Consider the following 20263-nt stretch of genomic DNA (forward strand, 5'->3'; position numbering starts at 1 on the left):
TCTTATTCAACAAATATGTATTGGGTATCTTATGCGACAAACACTTAAGGAATTTATATTTATTTACTGGAGGACGAAATGGTGGTAACTGGTATCAAAAGCAAAGTTGCCTACTTCCAATTTTGCCAGCAGTTTAGCTCCATAACATCTCTTCCAAACACCCATGTCGGCCTTTCAACAAGCATTGTATTATTCTCTTCTTTCTCCCTTTCAGTCCCTCTTCCTGCTATTAGACCCACTTTCGGAAGGATGATAGTTTAGGTGAGGCTCTTGGTCCTTTCCCAAGTAGAAGAAAAAAAAATTGTCACTATAGGTCACTCCTTTCTCAAAATTATAGACATCATGTCAGACTTTTCTCCTGCCCATGTTATTGCAGGAATTTCATTTTTCCTGGCCCCCCGGCCCTGCCCCCTGCTCTTGGCATGCAAAACCTAAATTATTTTTAATCTGGTCCTTTACAGAAAATGTTTGTTCACCCTTGATCTAACCCATCATCCTCTCTTCCTTGCACAACTGGAAAGATTCCGGGCCATGCATGAGCCTGGCCTCTTTTCTCTCCCTCAAAGACATAAAGCCCTACCCTTCCTCAGGGCTTTTATTCTTGCTGCATCCTTTATCTGGAATGCCTTTAAAGGTTCCTTCTTATCCTTTAGATCTCATCTCAAATTCCACTATCTAGACTGAATATCCCCCAGCCCCAGTTACTTTCTGTCACAAAATCCCCCTCTTTATTTCCATCATAATTATCTCAATTGTTTGTCTTTTACTTAAGCATTGTCTGTTTCCTCCGCCAGAATGGAAGCTCCATGAGGCCAGGCACCTTGCTGTCTTTTTTCAACAGAATGTAATAGGTGCTCAATAATTTCTTTTTATTGTGGTAAAATATGCATAAATGAAAATTACCATTTCAAGTGTATAGTTCAGTGGCACTAAGAACATTCAGACTGTGGTGCAACCATCACCATCATACATCTCCAGAACCTCTTCATCTTCCCAAACTGAAACTCCGTACCCATTAAGCAATACTTCTCAGTTGCCTCCTTCCTCCAGCCCCTGGCAACCACCATTCTATACTCTGTCTCTATGAATTTGACTACTCTAAGTCCCTCATGTAAGTGGGATCATACAACATGTGTCCTTTTGTGACTGGCTTATTTCACTTAGCATAATATCTTCAAGGTTATGATACCATGTGTCAGACTTTCCTTCCTTTTTAAGACTGAATAATATTCCTTTGTGTCTATATACCACCACATTTTGTTTATCTATTCATCTGATGGACACTGTAAGAATTTCTTAAAACTGAAAAAAAAATCTTATCAATAGTAAACATTCCCTGGGTCCTTTAAATGCCATTTGGTTTAATGGAGTTTTACAATTACAATCAATGATCAGTTAGCATATGCTTAATTTTATATCCAAACTTCCTAGCAGCAAAACAAAGGGAGTAGTAATAAACACCAGGTAGTAATACATATTTTATAATAAGAGAGCTATTACAAAGTATTCAGGGGGTCAGCTTCCCCCCCCCCCGCTTTTTTATTATGGAGGATGTCAAATATATATAAAAGTAGACAAAATAATACATTGAACCTCCATATAATCATCGCCCAGCTTAACTACCAACTCATTGTGAAGTGCATCACATCGCATTGTCCGTAAGAATTTCAAATGTCTTCCTGAAAGATAAGTAAATGGTTTGAATTTCTTAACATTCTATTAGGAAGGCTTTTTTTAGCTGAATTTTTTTATGATGGTATCAGATACATTATCTGCAACTTTATCATAGAATATGGTGGAAAGGATTTAATTCATAAAACAAATTTTATTTTATTTATTTATTTATTTATTTTTGAGACAGAGTCTCACTGTGTTGCCTGGGCTAGAGTGCCGTGGCATCAGCCTAGCTCACAGCAACCTCAGACTCCTGGGCTCAAGCGACTCTCCTGCCTCAGCCTCCTGAGTCGCTGGGACTACAGGCATGTGCCACCATGCCCAGCTAATTTTTTCTATATATATTTTTAGTTGTCCAGTTAATTTCTTTCTATTTTTTTAGTAGAGATGGGGTCTCGCTCTTGCTCAGGCTGGTCTTGAACTCCTGACCTCGAGCGATCCTCCCACCTCGGCCTCCCAGAGTGCTAGGATTACAGGTGTGAGCCGCCGAGACTGGCCCTAAATCCCTTTCTTTTGTCTTGTCACTCCTCCACATTTTATTGACCTTTCTAAGATGGTGTTTAAGTCCTCTGAGTTTAATCATTTATTTGGGTCTTTACTTTCTGTGAAAGTCTTCGAGTACATAAAAAAAATTAAAATATTAACATCAAATAAAATTTGATGCCTTTTCTCCCGTTAATTTGTCTTTTGTCAGTTTAATTTGCAGACTCCAGTAACAACGTCTAAGAGGGAAAAGGAAAGATTTTCCTCTCCCAAAGAATTATTTGCGAACTTAATCCTCTAGGCGTTTGCTCAGTTTTCTTTTAACTATGAAGGAGGGATACTGGTGTAGGAGAAAGAACTTTGGAGTTGGACAAACCTGGATTGAAATCTTGAACCTACTATTTTATGTAGGAAAATATGTAGGACCTTGGGTAAGTTATTTAAGTCTGTACTTCAATTTCTGCACCTGTAAAATAAAGATGATAAGACCTACTTAATATAACAGCTATGAAGGCTAAATAAGACAAAATATGTAAAATAATTAGCACATTAAAATAAAGACTTGATAACATTTAGTTCCTCAATTTTGATGTGTGTCTCTGTGACTAAGATTGTTAGGAAGAGATAAGAGCTTAGAAAGCCAGATGGGTAAAATATGCATCTTGGCTTTTCTCTCCTTCTTTAGGTGGAGGTGCCACAGAAATACACAGAGGTGTCATTGTGTTAGCTGGCAGTCTTGTGCAAAGAATGTTGCAAACGAAAGCAGAATTCAAGAAAACTATTAGGTCCCAATGAGTATCAAATAAAAGAACAGAAGGGAAGCAATTCCTATTGTGGATATTGCTGAATGATTCAGAGGGAGGAAGGAAGAGGAGAAGGGAAAGAGAATAGCTGCTTGATTATTAAGATGTTGCAAGACCTTTTACCCAATAATTATGCTTTAAGGGACCTCTATTAAGGAAACAATCCTAAATACATAAAAACAATTAAGCACATAGATGCTCATATCAACCTTATAAGATGGAAAAACTAAAAACAACTTGAATGACCAAAAACTGGAAAGTAATCTATAGTATTTTGAAATGATAGAATATTATTGGCTCATTAGAAATAATTCTAATTAATATGTACATTATCAACTTCAATTATGTGGGGAAAAAAGTACACAGATGAAAAAAGACTGGAAGGAAATACAAAACAGCGTAAGTACTTAACCTTTTGAGTGGTGAATCATGAATGTGGAATTTCAATATTCTTCTTTTTAGTGCTCCCTATTTTGAAAATTTCTACCCTTAACCAATGTGATTTTGCTAATTACCCCCCAAACAAAAAACTACCACCACCACAACAAAAAAAATTATTAAAAAAATGCATGGAAAATATCTGTAGTGCAGATATTCCTTGTTATTGGTTGAAAGGAGATCTGATCTCTTCAAATTTCAGATTTGTAGGGGGCAAGATGGAAATTTCTTTATGAAAACTAAAGGGCCGGAGATTTGTATTTCCTGCAGTGTGGGAAGGCCTCCCTGGCTGCAGAGGGCCTGCAAAAGAGAGTCCACATCCTTTCAACAGTAGATTCTGATCTTCCCAACTGAGAAAAAAAATTCCTCGATGACAGCCTCAAAATTCTTACAGTGTGGAAGAGCAAATCCTGGCTTGGACATTGAAGGCTATTGTACCAACACTCCACATTCCCAGAAAAAGACCTTCAGATAATTACTACTAGAGAATGTCTGATTTTTAAACAGGACTATGGTTATATGGGTGATCATTAGAGATCTAAATTTAACAACTAAATCGGGTGAATTCTCATTCCTTGGGCCTGGCAGGGGTTTGAAACTGTTTCTATAAGTGCTTTTGTCCTTCAAAGGCCTCTACTAGGAATATATGACTGTATTTCCCATGACTCAGACAATGTACTTTCCTCTTGCTGACATTTCCACTGCTAATAGGATTTTCCATGGTCCACTCCACAAGGACATTTTCTTTTGGAGTTCCATTGCTCCTCTTCGTCAGGATTTTAATACGTATTAATATATACCTTTTTACTGTTTGCATTTACTATGTGTGCATGTGCTACTTTTAAAAAGTATTCAATTGAATGAAAGAGAAAAAAATATAGAAATAAAGAGAAGATAAGAAATTCTGCATAAATAAGTATTAATGTCATGTTCTTGGTTGGGACAACTTATCTTTGTAGAATTGTTCAGTCCCCCCAAATTAATCTGTGAATGTAGTGCAGTTCCAATAAAAATCCTAGCAAAACTTTTTTTTTGCAGGAATTTGACAAATAAATGCTAAAATGTATGCAAATAAATAAATCTCCACAAACTAGCTAAAATAATTTGAAAAAGAAGAAAGAATCACATATCAAATATTAATAAATAAGTATTAAGCCAAAAAATTTTTAGAACAATGAGTTTTGGGTAACGGGCATACAAAAAGACAAAGGGAATAGAAGAAAGTCAAGACACAGAGCTAGGAATGGTACATAATGGAACGTATGCTGTGGAATCACCCAGAGGTGGCACAGCAAATCATAGGGGAAACAAAGAATTATTTAGTGAGAAATGGTTGGCTTCATGGAAGAAAAATAAATTTATGTCTCTACTATATACCATATATAGAGATAAATCCCAGTCAGATTAAAGGTGTGCAAGATAAAAACAATTTTAAAAAGAGGAAAATATTTTTTATATTTCAGGGTGAAAAAGATTTCTTAAACAAGATCTCCAATTCACAAATGGCTATATGAGTATACCAAAATTAAACAGTTTTGTTCAAAGAAAGTTGTAAAAGGCAATGTTAACACATAGGTGACAGACTGGGAAGAGATACTTACAATATATAAAACCAATAAAGGGATAAATAGCTACAAAGAATGTCTGCAAATCAGCAAGGAAAAATAGGAAAACCTAAAAGAAAAATAGTCAAAGGCTATGAGTAGGAATTTTTCTAGCCTTTCAAAGAGATTCCAAATCACACTAACAATCACATCCAAATTGAAACGATAATGAGATTTTTTTTAATTCAGAAAATTGGCCAAGATTAGAAATTTGGATAGTACTAAGTGATGGTGAGAATACAGGAGAGCAAGAACTCGAATGCACAGTTAATTGGTGTGGCCATTTTGAAGATAAACTTGATAGTATTTAGTGAAACTGTTAAAGTTCATACTATCAAACTGATATGCTATTATCTCGGAATTTCACTCCTAGACATACTCCAGAGGAAATTGTATCCAACTTCACAAGGAGACAAGTATGTAAGTGTTCAATGTAGTGTTACTTCTAGTGACAGAGTTAGAAGCAACTGTTACTGTGCAAGAATGGAAAATACTAGAGGTTTCTCATCAGTTATAAAAATGTTAATTACATTGTAATAGTTGGATAGTTATAAAAAAGCAAATAGGTGTCACTTTAAAAAATAATACTTCTATAAAAATCTAAATTTATACAACAAAATAAAGTGAGCACTTGTATTACTAATATTCTCTTTTTTTTTTTTTTTTTTTTGAGACAGAGTCTCACTCTGTTGCCCAGGCTAGAATGAGTGCCGTGGCGTCAGCCTAGCTCACAGCAACCTCAAACTCCTGAGCTCAAGCGATCCTCCTGTCTCAGCCTCCCGAGTAGCTGGGACTACAGGCATGTACCACCATGCCCGGCTAATTTTTTCTATATATATATTTTTAGCTGTCCATATCATTTCTTTCTATTTTTTTAGTAGAGATGGGGTCTCGCTCTTGCTCAGGCTGGTCTCGAACTCCTGAGCTCAAACGATCCACCCACCTCGGCCTCCCAGAGTGCTAGGATTACAGGCGTGAGCCACCGCGCCCGGCCTACTAATATTCTCTTAATTTGTATCAGGATAATGGAAAGACTTTTATCAGAAACCACAAGACCTGGCTCCATTACTCAGTAGCTATTTAACCTCAAGTTAGAATCTAACCTAGATACCTCTTTATGCCAATTTCTGCATCTGTGAAATGCTGTCCACCTCAGTGTCAGTGTGAGGAATAATCATGGAAATATTTTGTGAAATATAAAGTATTATGTAAACAAAAATTTAAGGATTTATTAAAATTATTCTTTTGATATGAAATAGCAGCTCCCTCAATAGTTTTTTTATGGATTTATAAAAATGAATTTACATATAACTTTAAAAGGGAAATATGCTACATAAGAAAAAAATCTATTTTTAGGTCAATTACTTTCAAGCCAGGTAGAAGGTAGAATGAATATATTAGAAGATTCTGGGGAATTTACAGATAGTTAGAAATGACAGTTGGCTTATGAATAGCCCTTATTTGCTCCTTAAAATAAACTCATTACTTCCTTCAAAAGAGAAATGGCCATAGTTTCAAAAGAAGTGCTATTTATAACATTACAAAGTAGCTTGAATGTGGGAAATTTTTAAATATATTTTGAGTTAACCAGCCAAAGGGAAGAATGGAAATCTAACTTTGTACATAAAAATATGATTCAATTGTCAAAGGGAAGGACATCCTTCTCCAAATTCACCATAAAAATTTTTTATTGTTCATATTTTCACAGTTGTTGGGTGCAGTTAGGTCTGTTAGTTGATAGTATTGTTCAGATCTTATATGTCTTTACTGATTTTTTTTACATGTTCTATCAATTCCTGAGGAAATGGTGTTTAAGTCTGTCAATTTTTGCTTCATGTGCTTTGAAATGCTGTTATTAGATGCATACAGGTTTATAATTGTCCGCCTGAGATAGTGACTATTTTATCATTATGAAATGTCCCTGATTATCTCTGATAACTCTCTTTGTCTGAAAATCGACTTTATATGATATGTAGCCACTCCAGCCTTCTAATGCTTATACTTTGTATATATCATTTTCTATTCGTTTACTTTCAACCTGCGTTTTTATATTTCAATTGCATCATTGGTAGACAGCATATGATTGAATTTTACTTTTTTTGTTGTTTTGTGTGTGTGTGTGTGAGAGAGAGAGAGAGAGAGAGAGAGGGTCTTGCTCTGTTGCCCACACTAGAGTGCGGTGGCGTGATCTGTAACCTCTGACTCCCAGACTCAACCGATCCTCCTGGCTCAGCCTCCCAAGCTGCTAGGACTACAGGTATGTGCCACCATGCCCAGCTAATTTTTTTTATTTTTTGTAGAGACAGGATCTCACTATGTTGCCCAGGCTGGTCTCGAACTCCGTCTCTCAAGCAATTCTCCCACCTCAGCCTCCCAAAGTGTTGGAATTACAGGTGTGAGCCATCATGCCCAGCTGAATCTTACTGTTTAATGCATTCTGACAATCCTTGTCTTTTAATTGGAGTGTTTAGTTCATTTATATTAAATGTACTTAAGGATATGAATGGATTTTACCATTTGTTTTGCTTGTCTTGTCTGTTTTTTGCTCCTCTATTACTCCTCTCTTGACTTCTTTGAGATTAAGTGAATAATTTTGAAAATTCCATTTTATTAATTCTAGCAATATCTCTTTGAGTTTTTTTTTTTTTTTTTTTAGTGGTTGCCCTGGAGATGACAATATCCATCCTTAACTTTTTACAGAGTTTCATAAAGTTAATATTGTACTATATCACATAAAATACAAGAACCTTGCACCCACTTGTACTTTAAACTATAGTTGTGAAAACTAAAGTAGAACATGTCTTACATCTACATGATATATCCCATTATAGAATGTTATAATTTTTGCTTTGAACAGTCATATATATTTTTAAAATTGTTGAGGAGAAAAGAATCTTCCATATTTACCCACATACTTACCTTTCTGATGCTCTTCAGCCTTCCTGAACACCCGGGTTTCCATTTGGTGTTATTTCCCTTCAGCCTGAAGAACTTCATTTAGCATTTCCTGTAGTACAGGTCTGCTGGGGACAAATTCTCTGAGTTTTCCTTCAGTTAAAAATGTCTCTAATTTGCCTTTATTCTTGCATGATATTTTTTAAGTGTTATTAATATCATATATGATATTTTCATTTCATCTTGAAGGTTATTTCCAGATAAAAAATTCTGGGTTGACTTTTTCTTTCTTTTTTTCTCCCCGGAAGTTTAAAGATGACATTTCTCTTGGTTCTGATGAGAAGTCAATGATATTTCAAATCTTTGTTCCTCTCACATAATGTCATTTTTCTCTGGCTACTCTAAAAATTTTATTTTAGTTTTATTTATTTATTTTTTTGAGACAGAGTCTCACTCTGTTGCCCAGGCTACAGTGCCGTGGCGTCAGCCTAGCTCACAGCAACCTCAAACTCCTGGGCTCAAGCGATCCTCCTGCCTCAGCCTCCCGAGTAGCTGGGTTACAGGCATGCGCTACCATGCCCGGCTAATTTTTTCTATATATTTTTAGTTGTTCAGCTAATTTCTTTCTATTATTAGTAGAGACAGGATCTCACTCATGCTCAGGCTAGTCTTGAATTCCTGAGCTCAAGTGATCCTCCTGCTTCGGCCTCCCAGAGTGCTAGGATTACAGGCATGAGCCACCGTGCCTGGCCTAAAAATTTTATTTTTACTTTTTGCTTTTCAACAGTTTGGCTCTGCTATCCCTTTATATCATTTTTATTATATCCTGCTTGGGCTTCACTCAGCTTGTTGAATCTGGTAATTTGTAAGCACGAGGCCCCAGGTTCAATCCTAGGCACTGCCACCATTAAAAAAGGAAGGAAGGAAGGGGAGAAAGAAAGAAAGAAAAAAAAGAATCTGGTAATTTATGTCTTTCACCAAATTTGGGGAAATTTCAGCCACTATTTCTTTTTTCAATTGGGATCATTTTTAAAATTCAAATACAAAAAGTGAGCACAGTTTTTTTTTTTTTTTTTTTTAAACACATGTCTCCATTCTGTGGCTGAAACTTGGCTGGCCTTCCTCCTTCCCTACACACACAGGAATTCACAGTGCCTGCTTTACACCATGTTGTAATGCATTCCATCTGCTTGCTACTGTGTGCACTTCCTAAAACAGAAATAGTCATTAATGGCCGGGGGTGCATCCCTCCACTGGCATCAGTTATGGCACTGCAATGGGATAGTGAGATCACTGGTTAGGAACAATTGAGTAAAAGGGGAAGGTGGCCAGAGCTGGAGTAGCCCTCTGCATTGCTGAACCGCAGTAACTGAGAGAGGACAGAAAGAAGGCAGGAAAGCATGGCGGGCACGGGTGCAAGTTGGGAGTCTCTCTGTGAGACAATGTGGGGAGAATTCTCCCCACCAGGTTTTAGATAGATCAATGTGCCAGAGTTAAAAAAAAAGAAAAGAAAAGAAAAATTCAAATAATCAGCAGTCCAAAGACTATTAAATTTCGAACTTCTCCCACCAAGGCGGCTCATATGTAGCAGTAGCAATCTAGTTTTTTCCAGGAAGTGAAGGGAGAACCCCTGGCATTCCTCCTGACTGCCCTGTGTTAGGCTCTATATGTACCTGCTGCTGCTTCAGTTGCTGCTGTTGCTCCATTTGTGACTTCTTGATCTCAAAGACAACAGGAAGAACCAAGATTATAAAGAAAGTGGTCGCAATACACAAGGCTGCTCTGGAAAACACGTATATCTTTTGAGTCACAAAGAGGGAGAGATCAAAAATAGCTCCAGGCCCAGCGCAGTGGCTCATGCCTATAATCCTAGCACTCTGGAGGCCGAGGCAGGAGGATCCCTTGAGCTCAGGAGTTTGAGACCAGCCTGAGCAAGAGTGAGGATGCCCCCTGCACTAAAAATAGAAAAAATTAGCCAGGCATGGTGGTGGCACACCTGTAGTCCCAGCTACTCAGGAGGCTGAGGCAGGAGGATCACTTGAGCCCAGGAGTTTGAGTTTGCTGTGAGCTGGGCTGACGCCTCAGCACTCTAGCCCGGACAACAGAGACTCTGTCTCAAAAAAAAAAAAAAAAAAAAAGATGGCTCCAGCCTCAGACCAGACCCTCTCTGGGAACATGTCCATCAGACCCCATTGTCTCTCGGACAGGGTCTCATTTAGCTCCTGGTGGTCATCCCCTTCCTGTTCCTTCTTCTGTTGTCTTTTAGGAGCAATGTGTCCAGGGACAGGGGTGCCCCAGTGCCATGGTAGCAGCAGCAACAGCTATGGCTATAGGCCCATTATTTCTTCAAAAAACAAACAAAAAAATTTTTGCCCCATTTTCTCTTTCCCTTCTGGAACCCTATACATGTTAGAGCTTTTGGTATTGTCGTATAGGTCTCTGAGGCATTAGTCCTTATTTTATTTCCTTCTCTGATCTTAGACTAAATCATTTCTATTGCTCTACCTTCAAATTCACAGATACTTTCTTCCGTTATTTCCATTCTACTCTTAAGGCTGCCCAGTGAAAATTTTATTTCAAATATTATACTTTTCAATTTAGCATTCCCTTTCAGTTGTTTATTTATGGTTTCCTTTTCTCTTCTGGGATTTCCTACTTTTTCATTCATAATGTTTTTCTCTAAGTCCTCGGGCATAGTTATGACAGCTGCTTTAAAATTCTTGTCTCTAGTGCTCGCTCCATCAGCACATACACTAAAATTGGAACGATACAGAGAAGATTAGCATGGTCCCTGTGCGAGGATGACATGCAAATTCCTGAAGCGTTCCATATTTTTCAAGAAGGAGGAAGGCTGGGAGGGGGTGAGGGGTAAAAATGTATTTATTGGGTACAATGAACACTATTCTGGTGATGGGTGCACTAAAGGCCCCTACTTAAGCATTATACAAGGTATCTGTGTAACAAAAACATTTTTACCCATTTAATATTTTAAAACTTAAAAATAGAATACAATAAAATTCTTGTCTTTAATTCCAGTATCTGGTTCATCTTGGGGTAATTTCTTGATTTGGGGGTCACATTTTCTTATTTTTCCATATGTTTAGTTTCTATCTGTCTATTTTAGATTCTATCCTGGACACTTGGATGAACTCAGACTAAGTTCAGTTCTTTAAGCCTTATCTGGGCTGCCTGGAGTTTAGGGATTAGCAGGAGATTTGGGCAGTTTCAGTACAGACTTTAAGGCTGGATTTCTGTTTTCTGGGATTTCTCCCCCACCCCCTTTCCATTGCTGTCTGTTTCATTCCTCTTCTTCACCTCTTTGGTGAGGGAGGGATTCCCACCGTAGGATTATGGGAATAGCCTAGCACATGTCATCGACACTGAACAGAGAGGGACAGCAGTGTAGAAGCCACACATGCTCACAGCCTGGGGGAGAAGAACACACCTCACACAGGGCCTTATGGGGGCTGCACTGGAAACAGTGAACAACCAGGGAGGCAGGCTTGGTAGTGTCAACAGGGTGGGTCATTCCTTGTTCCTGAGGTAGGACGTGATTGGTTTGGTTGAATAATTCCATAAACTGGCAGGGAACTGAAACCTGCTGCTCAGGGATAGGAAATGAATCCAGTCCCTGACATCAGGAGCAGAGTGAGGACAGGAACTTGTACTTAGGCCATTCAGGTGCCTCCGGATTTTACCAGATATCAAGGCAGTGCATGATATTAACTTTAGACCTTATACCCTGCATGGTTGTCCTGGACTCCAGCCTTGGTTCATCAAGCCAGTAAGTCTGCAAATTTCTAGGTTTTAGTCATCCTACATGGCACTGACTAGGGTCTGCCCTCAGGTTAAATGACATTTTCACAGGAAATTTTCGAACTGCCGTTTCCTTCTTCCAAGTGTTGGCTTCCCTCTAGAATTTGCCTTCTTTTGCTTGCTCTCCAGAGCCCTTTGGTAGTTTTTAATTTTTTGTCTAGAATTTATAGTTGTCGTTTGTGGGAACATTGATCTGAGTTACTTGGCCATTACCAGAAGCAGAACTTTCAAGGTTCATTCTTAATCTGGGCTGCTTAGAGCCTGCCCTGCACACGTGTGGTTTAGGAACTACATGTGTAGTGTAAGCAAACAGCTTTAGATGCAAGCAGCTTAACTAAATAACTGAAAGAATTACCAGATATGACTGATGATAACAGAAATTGGCGTGGAGTCTTTGGAATGATAATACATGCGCACATTAACTCACCGCTGAAATTCATAACTGGAGGGCTTATAAAAATTGTTATAATTTATATTTTGACTTAGTACAAATTTTGATTCCATACAAGTAATTTATGAATTGGACTCAGATAAAATCCAGGAAAAATGTTTTTTATTTTAGAGTTTTTATATACTGCTAAAGTACAGATGGAGAAAAAAATTAAGGCCATTATTTGATAATGTGGTCCTTATCTCTTCTTAAATACCCCATCTTTTGTTAACCTTGCTTGATTCCTACCAATTTTAATCTCTCTTTAATTCTGCCTTTCTTCTGCATTTTTTGCCAATTTCCTTTTCTTTTTACACTTATGCCCATAAGCATTTCCCCAATGTGTGTTCTATATCGCCACAGAGACTATAAATGTCTCCTGGACACAGACCAAAGCTTTGATTTCGCTTAAACCCACACACAGTAGATACTTACATATGTTGATTATTCTTTTTTTAGTGACTCCCGTCAAGACTCAGACGGACAAATTGGGTTTTAAATGTCTTCAGTACTATGTATATAATTGTTTCCTTTGGTGATCCCAGAAGGACTCAAAAGACCCAGTAGGTTATACATGTAGCTAAGATTTATTACAGCAAAGGACACACAGCAAAACCAACAGGAAAAAGATGCAACAGTGGAGTCCAGAGAAGTCTAACATAGTGTCCTGGTGTCCTTTGTCTAAAGCCATCCAGAAATTCTCTCTCAGCAAACTATAGACGTATGTGGAATGTCGCTGCCCACAGAAGCCCACTTGAGTATCGGGGTCCAAGGCTTTCGTTGGGGGTGCTGTTCATGTATGCATATTCTGCTATGTAATCAGCTATGGCAACCAAAACTCAGGGCCCCAACAATAAAACCAGGAGCATATTATCATTTTTGATGTGTGTGCAAAGCAACTTGGCAAGCTAGCATGGAGTGGTCCATTGCTCCCGGTGTATATAGCAAAATTATCATCCCTCACATAAAGGACACTCCAAGGGCCACATTCCAGGGTTGGCCCAGGATTGAAACGGCTCCTTTGGAGGCATGCAAGGAGTAAGCAAGCGGAACTGCTGCATTGACTTTTTCCTCGCAAGGCCCTGTATATCTTTGCTTATCACCTGTTCCTAATTCCTGCATTACTAACAAGAATAATACAAAGGCTCATTAAGTCCGGTTATGTGGGAAGGTATTTTTAAACCTATTTTAACTGTAAATCATTTTCTCTAGTCTCTCTGCCCTTCCCAATATATTCTAGCCTCCACTTTCTATAGCTGGCTGTTCTTTACAAATAAGCAGATTACATATAAGAAGCAGGAGTTTATGCTGTTTGGAAAAGGAGGCCTAAGATGGATAGAGGTCAAAGTTATAAAATCTACAGGGTTTATAATCCTTATATGATTTAAATTTGTATCATTTCCCCACAAACCTGCTTTGCGTCCTGGATTTTCCATTTCACATAGCCTTGGCATGATCTACCTTTGGCCCAAGCCAAAACCCTAGATGCCATCTCTTCTCTCCCATCCCCAAAATACAGTCCCCAAACCCAATTGATATTATCTCTTAGAAATGTCCTGAATCTATTTCCTTCTTTCCATATGACCTCATTTCCCTGTTAACTGCTCCCTTCTTCCTTCTCCGTCCCTCTCCCACAGGCCATTATCCGCTGCAGCAGAGCTGTCAGTCCCATTCCTCCCTACAAGGCAACTCACCACGTGCTGAAGCACACCTTTCTGGAAAAGATCTCTTACATAATGAGGTAATGTAACCACTCAAGTCACTATTTCCAGTGTTTTCCTGTGTGTTATAGATCTACTAATGTCCATTTTATTGGAAAATAGATTAATTTCTACCCCAGATTAAGAAACATGTTCCTTAGAATGGAATCAATTTCTTGGAGTTCTCTGAGCCATGCAACAGAAATAACAACAGCTGCTCCTGTCCCTCATCCTCTCTTTGCTTTATGACATCTGGAGTTGTCTCCCAGTCTTTTTCCTTTCTCAGTTGCTATGTTCAGATTCCTCTTCATTAGATATTTCTGCCAAATTTCAATCCTATGGAGAAGACTACAGCTCAATAGAAGACTTCAGGAAAGGACTCCTTGGGTAGCTGTATTTCATAGGTCCCTTCTGAGGTTGTAGGTAGAAGTTATAGATGGCATTAGCACATCAATCTAAATATGAACTTCTAAAACATCTGATTCACAAGAATTGTTCCCCCTTAACCTAAAGTACTCAAGTGAGATCCTGCAAAAATTTTAAAACCTCTTAACAGCAAGTTGAGGGCTACGCTCAATGAGAAAAAGGCTACATAGAACTTCTCTTAAAACTGCTAAAAAACCTCACAAAAAATGTGTCTAAGCCAAAACTGCCTTGATTAATTCCTAAAGTGGGAAGTCTTCAAAAGCTTCAAATTTATCAATTTTGGTATTTCTTGGTTTTAATTTTATGTAATAATATATGTACAGTTAGAATGCTGGTATGCAAAGGACAGACATTACTGACAAGAGAAGTAGAAAAACTCATAAAAGTGAACTGAAGCTACATATTTAGTGTATCTACTTATGTACTCTTTTCCTAGTAGGTAGTATACATATGCATTTGTTATTCCAGAATGTGCAGAAAGTTCTTTCTTTTATATTTAAGTATAAATGTCATTAAAATAATACATGTACCCCAAAAATCAAATGTGCAAAATAATAAACTAAGTCTTCAGATATCGCACTACTCTTCCAGAGATATATTACCTGAAGGCAAAATTAACATTATTTAGGATATCCCAAAGACAACATCATATAAAGAAGTCATTAGTCTTTTTTTGAAATTATTTTTCAGTCATGCCAATTTTCAGTCAAAGATTGGGTTAGAAATGCCATTGGTCTAACCCTGTATTACAATTGTGTTTTTTGTTATGCAAAAATGTATCACAAATAATCTCCATAAATACAATTTACATATCATGGTCCCTAAATTTTAATTCTAATGTTCTATAACCACCATTAAGGGCTCAAATTATCATTTCTTTCTCTGATTCTTCTATTTCCCCATAATATAAAGTTTTTTAGCTTCCAATACTTTTCATATAAATTTTTCCCCCATACCTTTTATATCTTTGTTTTTATTTCTCTGATTCTAGTACTTACTTTAGCCAGATGCTAGAAGAAAATGTGTGTACTATCACTTCAGACACCTTTCAAAGTCTTCTCCCTGAAGGTATCATTTCTGTGACCAAAGGATATAGTGCTAAAGTCCCTGCAGTGTACACTACAGCCAGAACAAGCAAAAGCAACTACACCTAGACTGCAGCTGGATAACAATGGGTTGGATGATGAAGAGCGACATTACAAAGACCACCACTTATGTTTTCTCAAAGTGACAACTCAGAAAGACAGAAAATCAGAAAAATTATTTGTACTAAATGAATACTTTCATTTTCAAAACTTGGGTCTCATTTTATAGAACTGACACATTTAAAATTAGTTGATGTAGCAAAATAAGGTTTAAACACAATTTTCCAGAAACATATATATTGTGTAAAGTGAGATACACTAGTTGCATGTATAAGATAGAGAATGTCAATTTATGGAAACCAACTAGACAAGTAATTTTTAAAAATATTAACCATGACAGATATTTACCAAAATGCTGGATTAAATTAACCATGCCAAGAGTAATTAATGTAACAATAGCTCCAATAAGGCCTCATCAAATAATCAATGAGAATCATTTAAAAGGGAACAAAAGACTTAGCAAAATGCACCCAACCTATATCATTAGTTTCATTTTTAAAAAAACTTTCTTTAGCTAGTGCTGAAGGCATAAGGCATTAACCCTTGAAAATAACTCTAAAGGATACAAGGTTTCTAGTATTTTTGACTTTGAACATTATTGTTCAGGAAACCCTAATTTTCCTTTAGAGGTGATGTTGTTAAATCTGCTGCAGGACTTCACAGAAAAAAAAATCTTTGTATAATATCTCAAGTTCTTAATCTTTTTCCTATGGGCACTCTTCTTCTTTAAATAATGATTACCAGTCAGAAAATAAGATTATTATTTGTTTTACTCTTAAATTTTTAGGTGTATACTTATTTTGTGCATTGCTATATGACTCTGGGCAAGTAACTTAATTTCTCTGGGTCCCAATTTTATCACCCGAAAAAAAGTTGGTCTGGAGGTGATCTATAATAGTGGCCTTCAACCTCTTCCACATCCCTGCATACACGATGGTTGTACTAAGTCCCACCGGAAGTAATAGCTCACCAGCTGCCTGTTGCCTGCTGTCCTTTCCTTTAGGGCTGTGGTCCCCAACTCCTGGTCCCCAGCCTGTTAGGGATGGGGCCACAGAGCTCCGCCGCTGCCCCCACCTCTGTCGCGTCCGTAGAAAAATTGTCTTCCATGAAACCGGTCCCTGGTGTCAAAAAGGCTGGGAACCGCTGCAGTTTAGGGAAATCATTGAGTTAAAATTACTTTCAGTATTAAAAAACGTCTACAAATCTATAGTGATCATGAGATTAAAAATAACCATCTGAAATCGTGCCAACTTGAGATGTGTTTTTTTTTTTTCTTTTCCTTCAACCTCTATTGAGCCCTGTGCAGGGCTCTAGTACAGCAGACATCATTCTTGGATAAAAACATCTTTTTGTAAAGTTCTTAGTGAATAAAAAACACATAAAGAAACGGTTATGCTACTACAGTTTTCAACATACTTCCTCCCTACCACTCTTGTTTCCATTTTACGAAATTAGTAGGAAAGTTGCTGTAAAGTTACCAGTAGTGTTTGAAAGGCACTGTGCCACCCTTTATCTCAAACTTTCAAAGAAGAGGTCAAACTTTAGTTTACACATGGTTTCAGGCAATGGTTGGGTTATTGATTACCTGCAAAAACACTGGAAGTTAAGATAGCTCACTAAGAAAAAGGGGTATCTACAAGGACAGAATGTGCTGAAATCTCTTTTATCACATTTACTGATCTAGCTAATACATTATTTGCATAGGTTGAATAATTTATATCTACTATATTAACTATTTAATTTTGGACACATTTTTAAGGTTCACTGGCAAAATTAGACCAGAATTTCAAATTTGAACATATAGTGTAAATCTTTCTTCCCTAAATTTAAAACCCTTCCCCCAGCTTTTACGAGACATAATTGCATAATTCAAACTCCTTCAATAGTGTGACCTAGTTCCCCCTCTTGATGTTATAAACGGCTCATGTAACTATGGTAACCGTCCAGGGAAAATTGAATGTTTTTCTGGTCAGCAATATGCAAAGTATATCATATGTGTTATTTTTCTCTCTGGGATAACCAAGGGGACAGTATGTTTGTTTGTTTTCTTGGTTATGAGGATATTATATTTTATTACACCAAATTTCCTCCTGACTAGCTCCAGTCATGCAGTCCCTTTGTTAAAATGTTTTAGGATCATTTGTTGCTGTTAGTAGTCATCCTAAATGCTGAACAGTACCATAATCCAAAGTAGTAGAACTGGATGTATACACCAATGTTAAATCTGTGCTGTCCACCACATAAACTCCGATTATAGGCTGGCATTACCCAGATTTCTAATATCCCTTCTAGAGAATCTGATATTTCTTACTTTGCCCTTTAGTCCTAGCCAAAGTGTTTCCTTAAAGCAAAAAATTGCTAGCACAGAATTACATCTCAGGGAGTATATTTAGATATCGAGAAGAATTATCTCCAGTTTGTAGTGATTTTTATATATTCTCTTTTTATCTCTATTTTTAATTTTTGCTACTACTGTGTACTACTTATGTAATAATGTAATTAAAATGCTTTAAAACTGAGCTAAATGGAGATGTGGACTATTAATTTTTTTAGTTGCCTTTTGTACTAATGAATTGATTTAAAGTTTTGGATTTTTTCACTATAATTTAAAATGCTTCACTGGACCTTCTAGAAATTACTCTAAATTATTTATAATACAAACTCCTAGATTATTAAGGATTTATTTGTATTAGGTACAATTACATTTCTACAATGGGCTATCTTGGTGATCTTTTAATATGATTTCATTCAAAGAGATTTTCTTGAATTTCCCCACATATATAAGTGATTTTCAACCACCCAAATATCTTCCTTAGAAAAACACTGCTCTCTGCTTCATTGAATTAAACAGGGAATCAGTGGCCTCTTCCTGATTCACTTCACAAACCAAATAAAATGTGTGGGGACTTGTTGGATCCTGTTAAACCAAATGTAAAAAGATTTAATGAGACAATAGGGAACTCTGAAAATTTGAATTGTCGGGATATTAAATGATAGTAAATTTCTTGGGGATAGGATAATGGTATTGTAGATATGTTCAAAAACTGTTATCTCTTATTTGTTCATATTTAAAGTATTTACAGATAAAGTGATAATAACCCAGCAAGGGTGAGAGTGTGGAGGGTTATAGATTAAATAATCTTAGCCATATGTCGGTAAATGTTGAAGCTGGGTGAATCCATATATATAAGGATTTATTGTACTATTACCTCTACTTTTGTGTTTGTCTAAAAAATTCCATAATAAATATTTAAAAGTGTTAAAAAGTGGAAAAAAGAAAAGGATTTCAGATTTAACTGGCCTAACTCCAGCAGAAGCTGAATTTTCTCAGGAGGTATGTTCAGGAATCTTTCAGAACTACTTGCTAGTTTGTTTTCAATCAGTTTCAAGTTGTTGCTCTCCCCATAAAATAGGTATAGAAGCATAAACATTTCTTGCCAGGGACTCTTAAGTAACCAATTTAGAAATTAAAGGTAATCCCAGACATGAATTTGGGAGCATCAGTTAGTTATCTTCTTTAGGGTTGCTTTATGGTAGAAAATACATTGACGAGCAAATAAAATGCCTTTTTGCTTTATTCACAGGATTAAATATCACCAATTAACTTCTATGATGCAGAGAATGGGAGTTTTTTAAATTTTGCATTTAGGAGAGTCAGGAAAACTGAATCTGAAGAGGCCCCAAATTTTCAGTTAAGTGACTACTAAGAAAAAAGGATATTGATAAATAGCCAAGGTCCACTTGGGTTTAGGGAGTATTTTTTTGGGTTTAGGCGATTTTTCTTTCCCCCCATGTAAGTGCTTTCCCCAAACAGGCTGCTTTCACAAGCATGGCAGGAACAAGCCCCAGATTAACCTTTTAAAATAAATATAGCAAGAAAAGCACATGTCTGGAATAATTCATACACACACATGCATTATATTACTTTATAGGGTTAGACGAGTATCAGCTAAAATATCATTATTTGGATTTTTTGCTTCCTTCTAGCCTGTTCAACAGAATTATAAAAGGTGAAAATAATGCTGTAAAAGGTCTCCTATCCCATATTCATCCTTCTTTCCTCTCATCTTGCTCTAGGTTCCTGGAGGGAGTACTCCACGTATTCTGCATCATTGCCTTTACTCACTTCTAGTTGCTAACCACATGCCATATCTACCTGCAGATCATTTAAGAGGCTAAATAAAATCCATAGGTCCATTTGGTGTCTAATCTGAGTCAATAAATAACAAGGCCTCTTGCATTACTTTGGGCCTTTGATAAAGGCTAGCTTATTTAAATTTGTAAAGAAACAAAATAGTAGGGTTCAGGTAAAAATCAATAAAATTCAATTGTTCAGAGTGACCGGTTTTTGACAAGACCTGGCTGCTTACTCTTAAAGATTTAAAGAATGACAACAGTAATATCCCCAAACCCGTCTCAGAAATGCAACACACTGTACTGCCTAGGTTGACTTAATAGTCAAGTGGTCAAAATCTCAAAGTGTCACAGGATAATAACTCAAGACAATCTCCCAATCTTTTGCAATACTGTTGTTGTTCCCAAGACATCGAATTCCCTGGAGTGCTTTATTTTGGTTTGAAATTTAAAATTTCCTCTAGATCAAGTTCTAGATTTCTCTTTGCTAGTCAATGGCCACTTACTATTATCAGCCGTTTCACAAGTGCTCCAAGTAGGTGTGTAATACAGGTGTACCACCGCTGCAAACTGGATATAAAAAAACCCAAATTTATTACCCACTCATATTTTCTTTTTTAACTCAAAGGTACTATTCACAATAGGGTTTGTTTACATAGGCATTCCATTAAAATTCTCCGTGTATTCGTTCTATTTATACCCATTTCTTTCAAAT

At 36.9% G+C, this 20263-nt stretch overlaps 1 long non-coding RNA gene and 1 other non-coding gene across 2 annotated transcripts; one reads left to right on the forward strand and one right to left on the reverse strand.

Moving 5' to 3' along the window:
• Window positions 1-2546: 2546 nt before the first annotated feature.
• On the reverse strand, window positions 2547-20108 carry LOC138399064 (uncharacterized). The gene is made up of 3 exons (XR_011236082.1): window positions 20055-20108; window positions 7922-8022; window positions 2547-2623 (listed from the first exon to the last, which is right to left on the reverse strand). It is a non-coding gene; the product is annotated as an uncharacterized lncRNA (long non-coding RNA).
• Window positions 10627-10733, forward strand: LOC138399197 (U6 spliceosomal RNA). Its single transcript, XR_011236096.1, has one exon. It is a non-coding gene; the product is annotated as a U6 spliceosomal RNA (small nuclear RNA).
• Window positions 20109-20263: the final 155 nt, after the last annotated feature.

The sequence above is a fragment of the Eulemur rufifrons genome, chromosome 18 (assembly GCF_041146395.1).
Source record: "Eulemur rufifrons isolate Redbay chromosome 18, OSU_ERuf_1, whole genome shotgun sequence".
In the NCBI taxonomy this organism is placed as follows: domain Eukaryota; kingdom Metazoa; phylum Chordata; class Mammalia; order Primates; family Lemuridae; genus Eulemur; species Eulemur rufifrons.